This window comes from Phyllobates terribilis, unplaced genomic scaffold (genome assembly GCF_046119375.1).
Source record: "Phyllobates terribilis strain yellow unplaced genomic scaffold, ASM4611937v1 Scaffold_11__3_contigs__length_659146591, whole genome shotgun sequence".
Taxonomy (NCBI): domain Eukaryota; kingdom Metazoa; phylum Chordata; class Amphibia; order Anura; family Dendrobatidae; genus Phyllobates; species Phyllobates terribilis.
This window is the reverse complement of record NW_027362771.1, coordinates 293,997,160-294,008,410: the sequence shown is the minus strand read 5'-3', so window position 1 is coordinate 294,008,410 and position 11,251 is coordinate 293,997,160.

The window sequence follows — 11,251 nt, the reverse complement described above, 5'->3', positions numbered from 1 at the left end:
ATGCACCAGAAGACAAAATAATGCACTTATCATGTCAATCTAAAAGCCGGTAAGTCAAGGATAAATACAAAATGTATTATTAAATACATCAATTTTATGAATACATCACTCCTTCTACATCTTGAAAATAATTGTTGCCATGTATCTCAAAGATACGCAAATCCAATCTTTAAATAAAGGCCTTTTTATACAGGCTGATTTCAGCTGCTATTAAGCGCCAATTAATATATAAAAGCTGATCAGTACTTGTGTATTGGCTCATTCATATAGATCGCCAAAAACTGAATGGGGTGAACGATCATTAATATGACTGATCTGTCCCACATCATGTTCTCAGCAGCACAGCCACTGTTTACAAGGGGTCATGTGCTACCGAGAACAATGATTTTTATGCTCGAATAAATGATGCAATCAGCTGACAAAAGAGCGTTTTGATTGTTCTATATGTGAACGTTAAGAATGCTCCAAATAGTGCATTAATCCACATTTGATGTGAATCTAGTCTGTGTCTGCTCCATTTGGCACAGATATGGCGGGTACAACCTGTGACTGTGTGTGGTTTTCCTGTATGCCATTTATGCACTGATCCAGCATATGTCATTTTCAGGGGACCCTCCACAAGCAGCTGCATGGCTAGGCCAATGTAGCCTTTATCTCTTAATAATGATTGTTGAGAAGACCATAATAAGCCTTGTTCTGCTCATCCCAGGATGGACAAAGGTAGGCACTTGTGTATATGTAGAGGCGTGATGGAATGCTGTACTTTTGTTTAAGAAGTTCAGATTGGCACATAGACTTGGTACAAATCTGTGTTTATTCATTCTGCACATTGAATAGTGAAACATATGCCATACTAGATTTCATCATAACAGTATGCAAGTAGTTGACATGACACTCGTCATCTGTAATCATTTACGTTAATGGTGGTATTACCGGCTGCTTTCCTACTATGACAGTAAATGTATGTATTTTAAGACAATTATACCACCATTTAAAACTGTGTAATTATTTTTATCCTTTTCACTTTCTCAAACACAACATTGCTTATTTCTGTTTGTTTCATGGTAAAGTTCTGTTTCTAGTGAATTAGATTAACTACTGTGTTGGTAGCCGTTGTAATTCTGATAAAAATGAACATAGGGATGTGAAGAAACGTCAGTGCCTCCACATATAATCATTTGTCTTAATTTCTTCATTCTGTGTATTCTATGCAAACAGATACAGCCCCGAAAATAGCATTATCGATGTGTCAAGGTACTCAGAAGAAAAATATCAATTGAGTACCCCTAGTCACACTCCATACATTTATAGGAACAACTGGAGGAGAATTGGAGTATAACTGACTGATATAAAACAGCATTTTATTAAATAGAAAAAGATAAAAATATAAATGGGCAAACAATGTGCACAAAAGACGAGAAACAGACAATATAAATGCACATGGCCTAGAATTCCCATAAGTCATATCAATAACGTCCTAAATATACATATACAATGCATAGTGCATTCAAAATACATGAGGCAGTGTAGTATACATAGTTAATCAAATAAACCAATGCATGCTGATGCTATGTATGTGTGTCCTTCTGTTCCTCTGAATCAAATAGTAGGACTCAAGACATACCAGAAAGGCTGTAGAATTTGTGAAAAAGGAAGGCCAGCACACAGAAAGGATCCCTCTCAAAGACACCTACACGCGTTTTGCTCTTAGTGTTTGCCGCTTCATCATGGGGGATATAGACAACAAGTCCTCCAGGACCTTTAAATATCCATGGTGCCTTGTAATGTGTTAATAATCCACCAATGGTGGAGCACCGGTAGCACAGTGTAAACCCTAATGGGGATCTATCAAGGACCTGCGACCTGTCACATGGTCTCATTACCCCGGTCACCTGGCCCGTTCTGAATCTCCTGCTCCTGATGGTTCAAGTCGGCGCATGCAAGCCCGAATCACCGCAATACCGCCCACCACCGGCGGCATCACCACCACTGCACGTGCGCGGTAGCCAGGACGCATCACCATGGCACCCGCGCAGCGGAACTAGACGCCCCAGGGAGAGCAGATTGCAGGGACAGAGCAGAGCATGCGTACTGAACCATCAATGAACAAATAACATCAATAAAGAGCCACTACAGCTACAGTTATATAGAGGGAACCATACTAGCATGGAGCAATCAGGTAAGAACGGACCTAGCACAGATATAAGATCACACTTAAATAATACATAGGTAAATGTCCAATAGGTCCAGATATATATAAAGATGATGATAATGCCAGAGGTCCCCTGTCGCAATATATTCTTTGAAGATATGTAGTGGCTCAAATTTCAACACACCATGGGAATAGATCACTGTCAGACAAAAGTGACAAAATGTGATAAGTAACCCAAAATGTAACCACATCAAAAATAAACAAAAACAAGAAAAAAAGGGAAAAATTATAAAAAGCTCCATAAAGGAGTCGAGCTCCACAGCCGTGCCCTGCCAAAAAAATAAAACGTCATCAATGTACCACAGCCAGCACTGCACATGGTCAACGGCCTGCCCACCCTCGCCGCCAAAAATGCCCCTCTCCCAGTATCTCAAAAAGATGTTGGCGTACGAGGGTGCACAGACCGCACCCATGGCAGTGCCGCGTTGCTGGAGGTGAAATCAATCCTTAAAAACAAAAAAATTATGTGTGAGCACAAACTGGAGAAGCAGAAGTGGCTATGCAAAGCAGAAGTGGGTTTACCAACTGTAATATAAAAATCAATAATCATAAAGGGATGTTCCGGACTGAGAAGAAAATTTTCTGCAGTCATTTTGTGATTACAGGCTGTCAAATCGTGGCACCCTGTGATGCCCACACTGTTATGGTTCTCCAGTATTATCCATGCAAGTGGGCAGTCATGTGACTGCAAGTATTCAGTTGTTATAATTGTGGTTACATGCCAACTAGATTCTACTGTGTTTTACTCAGTAGTACATAGAAGCCAAAAAGAATCTGGTTGGTACGTGACGGCAACTATGCAAATCAAATACTTATTGTGAGATGATTGCCACCCACACAAGGAATTATGACAATGTGGGCATCGCATAGTGCCACAATTCGAAAGAGTGACTGCAGACTTTTCTTCTCAGTCTGGAAAACTTCCTTATTTAACATATCTATTAAAATGAATCTGTCCCTATGATCTTCCCTCCTAAGCTGTCTGTATGGGCATGCAGGTCATAGGAAGCTGAATAAAATGATAAATTGATATTTGTGATCTGATGACTTATTCCAGAGATATCTAAGTTTTTCTTATATGTAAATGAGCTGTTAAGATCTATGGGCCGGACACTGATCTGCTTGAGAATCTGCCTCCAGAGATTATTTTAAGTGAAACTGGGCGTTACCAGTGAGATATCTAATGACTCTTACAATCACACATAACTCTGCAGTGAGATCAGAGCTAACACAGTGCAACAGAAGTGAACTTTGTCTTATTACACATATCTGCAGCAGCGATTGTCCTCTCATAGTGCTCTCAGCTCTGCTGCAGAGCCGTGCCTGATTATAACCAACTCAGTACAGCAGATTTGACCCTTGTCTCATTGCAAACACATTTGCGGTGATGTCATTTCTGCTTTTCTGACCTTTCTCCCACACTGGATGCTTGTGAGATTTGAAGCTGAAGCACAGTGAGAGGACTTCTGCAGTGCAAATGTGATAGCTCAACAGAAGTGAACTTTGTCTCATTACAGTGTTAGCGCTGCTGTACTGGGTTAGTTCTGATCTCACTGCAGAGCTGTGTGTGATTATTAGAGCAAAGTGTCAGTCATTACATGTCTCAATGGTAGCTCCCCCTTTTATTTAAAATAAGCTCTGGAGGCAGATTCTCAGGGAGATCTCTAAGTCCGGTCCATAGAGCTTAACTGTTCATTTACATATTAAGAGAAACATGGATTTCTTTGGAATAAGACATCAGATCATGGATATCAAGGTATCATTTTATTCAACTTTCTATGACCTGAACGCCCATCCAGACGACTTAGGAGGGTGGATCTTACTGACAGATTCCCTTTAATAAAAATCTCATCAACAAATTATTGTTTTACACGTCATGGCTAGTGTTGAGCATTCCGATACTGAAATATCGGGTATCGGCCGATATTCACTGTATCGGAATTCCGATACTTAATTCCGATACTTTTATAATATCGAATACCGGAATCGGAAGTTCCCATAATGCCTGCGCTCTGCAGTGTCTCTGAAGGATGACAAGCTGGATGGCAGCGCTCAGCTGCGATCCAGCTTGTCATCAGAATGCCATCCCAGCGTGGGAGAATTCTCCTGATTGTTTAAAAGCCGGCGCGCGGTAAAAAGCCGCCGGCTTTTAAACAATCACGCAGCCCCATACTGCTTCCCCGCAGCCTCCCACCCGATCCTCCGCTCCCCTCGCCACCTCCCATCCCGATCGTAAATTAGGACCGGGCGGGGAGCGCAGCACCAAGGAGCGAAGGACCCGGGCGGGGAAGCCGGCAGTGAAAAGACTTCACCGCCGGCTTTCCCGTTCTGTGCTGCGCTTTCCCGCCGGTTATTTCAAATGAACAGCTGAGGTATCAGGTGATGCCGATCAGCTGTTCATTTGAAGTAGCCGCGGTGCCCTCAGAGGGTTCATGTGAGTTCATGCTTGACTGCATGAACTCACATCAACTTTCCCACGGCCGCACAGGTCAGCCTCACCTCCCGGACCCGTCATGATTAGTGTGTGCGGGGTGTGTGTGCGATGTGTGCGGGGTGTGTGTGTGTGCGGGGTGTGTGTGCGGGGTGTGTGTGTGCGGGGTGTGTGTGTGCGGGGTGTGTGTGTGTGCGGGGTGTGTGTGTGTGCGGGGTGTGTGTGTGTGCGGGGTGTGTGTGCGGGGTGTGTGTGTGCGGGTGTGTGTGCGGGTGTGTGTGCGGGCAGACATAGGCCGATGTGACACTACTACTCCCATCGGCCTATGTCTGTCCCCCGTCCACTCCTGCCAGCAGGATCAGCTCGATGGGAGCAGTAGTTCCCATCAGCCTGATCCTGCTATTTAAATTGCCCTACTGTGTCCCCAATAAATGTTAAATACATGTCATTGGTGGCCAGTGGTTACCTAAAAGAAATTAGTTCATACATTACCTGTCCCCGCCGATCGCCACCTAAAATAAAGTAAAAAATAAAAAACTACACCTATACTCACCTAGACACCTAATTCCCCGAAGCCATCGATCTCCTGTAATAAAATATAAAATAATAAACCACAACCTTATCCTTACCCCTCCGTAGTAGTCCACGAGTGTCCCACGAAGATCTCCAGTTCAGAGCAGCCACATAGAATGTGACCGCTCTGAACCGCTGCCGCCGCTAGAATGACGGGGCCGTAAGGGTTCACCGGAGTTCAAGCAGCGCTGCTCCGGTTAGCTCCTTTACGGCACTGCTGTATCGTGAGAAATTCCCACGGTACAGCACTGCCGTAAAGGAGGTCTCCGGAGCTGCGCTGCCTGAATGCACTCCGGTGACCTCAGTCAGTGGCTCCCGCTGCCGGGAGCGGACGTGTTCCCGGCAGCGTGAGCTTACAGCAGCCATGCACAGCTGTCACCATCTCCAGATGTGACAGCTGTGCATGGGAGATCAGCGCAGGAACGTGGACAGGTAACTATTATTTTTTTAGTAAACTAAGAATTAAATAAAATGGTGTTTTATTTCAAATAAATTATTTTTTTCTGGGTGTAGTGTGTTTTTTCTTTTTAACACTTTGTAGGTTAGTAATGGGGGTGTCATATAGACGGCCATCATTACTAACCTGGGCTTCATGGCAGCTGGCGCTGACATGAACCCCACCACTATTACCCCCTGCCACCGCACCAGGGCAGCGTGGAAGAGCGAGGCTAAGTGCCAGAATTGGCGCATCCTATGGATGCGCCATTTCTGGGGCGGCTGACGGCTGGTGTTTCTAGCCTGGGAGGGGGCCAATATTCATGGCACCCTTCCTGAGCTATTAATATCAGCCCCCAGCTGTCTGCCTAGCCTTTGCTAGCTATTAAAATAGAGGGGACCCCACGTCATTTTTTTTGGGGGGGTCCCCCATTTTAATAGCTAGTAAAGGCTAGGTATTCAGCTGGGGGCTGATATTAGTAGCCTGGGAAGCTCCGTGGGTTTTACCCCCTTCCCAGGCTTCAAACATCTGCCCCAGCCGTCTGCTTAACCTCCGCTAGAGACTAAAATTATGGGGGATCCCACGCCATTTTTTTTTTAAATAAATCCTTTATTTTAACACTAAATGACATTTGAGGACTTAATAAAGATGCAGTCCCTAAATTATTATTTATTTTTTAATAAATTTTTCCCAAAACTTTTGACGTGGGCTTCGCCATATTTTTGTATGCCAGCCAGGTACAGCATCCAGCTTCTATGAACGCGCCATTTTCCGGGGCGGCCGCGGACTGCAATTTTCAGCGGGGGGGGGGGAGGGCAAAAAGCTTGGGCCTCCCTGCGCTGCAGATTCCATCCCCCAGCTGCCTAGTTGTACCTGGCTGGACACAAAAATAGGGAGAAGCTCCACGTTTTTTTTTTTTTAATTATTTCATGAAATTCATGGAATAATTAAGAAAAAAAGGGCTTCCCTATATTGTTGTGTCCGGCTAGGTACAAATAGGCAGCTGGTGGTTGGGGGCAGCCCGTTCCTGCCTGCTGTACCTGGCTGGACACAAATATAGTGTGAAGCCCCACGTCAATTTTTTTTTAATTATTTCAGGAAATTCATGAAATAATTAAAAAAAAATTATGTGGGGCTTCGCCCTATAATTGTGTCCAGCCAGGTACAGCAGGCAGGAACGGGCTGCCCCCAACCACCAGCTGCCTATTTGTACCTAGCCGGACACAACAATATAGGGAAGCCCTTTTTTTCTTAATTATTCCATGAATTTCATGAAATAATTAAAAAAAAAAATGTGTGGCGCTTCGCCCTATTTTTGTGTCCAGCCAGGTACAACTAGGCAGCTGGGGGCTGGAATCTGCAGCGCAGGGAGACCCAAGCTTTCTGGGTCCCACCCGCTGCAAATTGCAGTCCGCAGCCGCCCCGGAAAATGGCGCGTTCATAGAAGCGCCATCTTCTGGCGCTGTACCCAACTCATCCAGGGCCCTGGTGCGGTGGCTCACTGGGTAATAAAGGGGTTAAGGCCAGCTTGGCATTATCAGCTGGCCCTAAGCCCGAAATTCATGGGGTCACGCCAATATTAGACATGACCGCCATGAATTTCTAGTAAAGTATTTAAAAAAAACACAAACACCCAGAAAAAAGTCCTTTAATTGAAATAAAGACACAATTCTTTATTGTTCTAAATTAAACCATACTTACCGCCACACCCATTCCAGCTGAAGCCAACGATCTCCTGCAATAAAAGTAAAATAATAAAGCAACCTCATCCTTACCTTTCCATGGTTCCCAGGACAGCTTCAGCTCTGCTACATCGAGATGACAGGCTGGACCGCAGCAGAACGCTGCCATCCAGCCTGTCATCCCGCGGACACTGAGAAGCGCAGGCATGCTTGCGCTCCTCAGTGTCTTTCTGTGACGTCATCCAGATGAGCCGAGGTCATGTCCAATGAACTCAGCTCACCTCATGCACGTCACTGACAGCGTGGGAAAATTCTCCTGCACTCAGCGCTTCAGCGTGAGAATTCTCCCACGCTGTCAGTGACGTGCATGAGGTGCGCCGAGTTCATGGGACATGACCTCACCTCATGCACGTCACTGACAGCGTGGGAAAATTCTCACGCTGAAGCGCTGAGTGCAGGAGAATTCTCCCACGCTGTCAGTGACGTACATGAGGTGAGCCGAGTTCATTGTCGGCTCATCTGGATGCCGTCACAGCCAGACACTGAGGAGTGGAAGTATGCCTGCGCTTCTCAGTGTCTGCGGGATGACAGGCTGGATGGCAGCGTTCTGCTGCGGTCCAGCCTGTCATCTCGATGTAGCAGAGCTGGAGCCGTCGTGGGAGCCATGGAAAGGTAAGGATGAGGTTGCTTTATTATTTTTCTTTTATTGCAGGAGATCGTTGGCTTCAGCTGGAATGGGCGTGATGGTAAGTATGGTTTAATTTAGAACAATAAAGAATTGTGTGTTTATTTCAATTAAAGGACTTTTTTCTGGGTGTTTGTGTTTTTTTTAAATACTTTACTAGAAATTCATGGTGGTCATGTCTAATATTGGCGTGACCCCATGAATTTCGGGCTTAGGGCCAGCTGATAATGCCAAGCTGGCCTTAACCCCTTTATTACCCAGTGAGCCACCGCATCAGGGCCCTGGATGAGTTGGGTACAGCGCCAGAAGATGGCGCTTCTATGAACGCGCCATTTTCCGGGGCGGCTGCGGACTGCAATTTGCAGCGGGTGGGGCCCAGAAAGCTTGGGCCTCCCTGCGCTGCAGATTCCAGCCCCCAGCTGCCTAGTTGTACCTGGCTGGACACAAAAATAGGGCGAAGCTCCACGTTTTTTTTTTTTTAAATTCATGAAATTCATGGAATAATTCAGAAAAAAAGGGCTTCCCTATATTGTTGTGTCCGGCTAGGTACAAATAGGCTGCTGGTGGTTGGGGGCAGCCCGTTCCTGCCTGCTGTACCTGACTGGACACAAATATAGGGCGAAGCCCCACATCAATTTTTTTAAATTATTTCATGAATTTCCTGAAATGATTTAAAAAAAATTGACGTGGGGCTTCGCACTATATTTGTGTCCAGCCAGGTACAGCAGGCAGGAACGGGCTGCCCCCAACCACCAGCTGCCTATTTGTACCTGGTTGGACACAACAATATAGGGAAGCCCTTTTTTTCTTAATTATTTCATGAATTTCATGAAATAATTAAAAAAAAAAAATACGTGAAGCTTCTCCCTATTTTTGTGTCCAGCCAGGTACAACTAGGCAGCTGGGGGATGGAATCTGCAGCGCAGGGAGGCCCAAGCTTTCTGCCCCCCCCCCTCCCCCCGCTGAAAATTGCAGTGCGCAGCCACCCCGGAAAATGGCGCGTTCATAGAAGCTGGATGCTGTACCTGGCTGGCATACAAAAATATGGCGAAGCCCACGTCAAAAGTTTTGGGAAAAATTAATTAAAAAATAAATAATAATTTAGGGACTGCATCTTTATTAACTCCTCAAATGTCATTTAGTGTTAAAATAAAGGACTTATTTTAAAAAAAATTGACGTGGGGCTTCGCCCTATATTTGTGTCCAGCCAGGTACAGCAGGCAGGAACAGGCTGCCCCCAACCACCAGCTGCCTATTTGTACCTGGCCGGACACAACAATATAGGGAAGCCCTTTTTTAAAAAAATTATTTCATGAAATAATTAAAAAAAAATTGACGTGGGGCTTCGCACTATATTTGTGTCCAGCCAGGTACAGCAGGCAGGAATGGGCTGCCCCCAACCACCAGCTGCCTATTTGTACCTGGTTGGACACAACAATATAGGGAAGCCCTTTTTTTCTTAATTATTCCATGAATTTCATGAAATAATTTTAAAAAAAAATGCGTGGGGCTTCGCCCTATTTTTGTGCCCAGCCAGATACAACTAGGCAGCTGGGGGCTGGAATCCGCAGCGCAGGGAGACCCAAGCTTTCTGGGCCACCCCCGCTGCAAATTGCAGTCCGCAGCCGCCCCAGAAAATGGCGCATTCATAGAAGCGCCATCTTCTGGCGCTGTACCCAACTCATCCAGGGCCCTGGTGCGGTGGCTCACTGGGTAATAAAGGGGTTAAGGCCAGCTTGGCATTATCAGCTGGCCCTAAGCCCAAAATTCATGGGGTCACGCCAATATTAGACATGACCACCATGAATTTCTAGTAAAGTATTTAAAAAAACACAACACCCAGAAAAAAGTCCTTTAATTGAAATAAACACACAATTCTTTATTGTTCTAAATTAAACCATACTTACCACCACGCCCATTCCAGCTGAAGCCAACGATCTCCTGCAATAAAAGTAAAATAATAAAGCAACCTCATCCTTACCTTTCCATGGCTCCCACGACAGCTTCAGCTCTGCTACATCGAGATGACAGGCTGGACCGCAGCAGAACGCTGCCATCCATCCTGTCATCCCGCAGACACTGAGAAGCGCAGGCATACTTCCACTCCTCAGTGTCTGGCTGTGACGGCATCCAGATGAGCCGAGGTCATGTCCAATGAACTCCGCTCACTTCATGTACGTCACTGACAGCGTGGGAAAATTCTCCTGCACTCAGCACTTCAGCGTGAGAATTTTCCCACGCTGTCAGTGACGTGCATGAGGTGAGCTGAGTTCATTGGACATGACCTCACCTCATGTATGTCACTGACAGCGTGGGAGAATTCTCACGCTGAAGCGCTGAGTGCAGGAGAATTTTCCCACGCTGTCAGTGACGTGCATGAGGTGAGCTGAGTTCATTGGACATGAACTCGGCTCATCTGGATGACGTCACAGAGAGACACTGAGGAGCGCAAGCATGCCTGCGCTTCTCAGTGTCCGCGGGATGACAGGCTGGATGGCAGCGTTCTGCTGCGGTCCAGCCTGTCATCTCGATGTAGCAGAGCTGAAGCTGTCCTGGGAACCATCGAAAGGTAAGGATGAGGTTGCTTTATTATTTTTCTTTTATTGCAGGAGATCGTTGGCTTCAGCTGGAATGGGCGTGATGGTAAGTATGGTTTAATTTAGAACAATAAAGAATTGTGTCTTTATTTCAATTAAAGGACTTTACTCTGGGTGTTTGTGTTTTCTTTTAACTTTGACTATGGGGTTAGTAATGGGGGTGTCTTATAGACGCCTCTCCATTACTAACCTGGGCTTGATGTCAGCTGGCATTATAAGCTGACATCAACCCCAACCCTATTACCCCCTGCCACCGCACCAGGGCAGCGTGGAAGAGCGAGGCTAAGTGCCAGAATTGGCGCATCCTATGGATGCGCCATTTCTGGGGCGGCTGACGGCTGGTGTTTCTAGCCTGGGAGGGGGCCAATATTCATGGCACCCTTCCTGGGCTATTAATATCAGCCCCCAGCTGTCTGCCTAGCCTGTGCTAGCTATTAAATTAGGGGGGACCCCACGTCATTTTTTTGGGGGGGTCCCCCATTTTAATAGCTAGTAAAGGCTAGGTATTCAGCTGGGGGCTGATATTAGTAGCCTGGGAAGCTCCGTGGGTATTACCCCCTTCCCAGGCTTCAAACATTTGCCCCAGCTGTCTGCTTAACCTCCGCTAGAGCCTAAAATTAAGGGGAACCCCACGC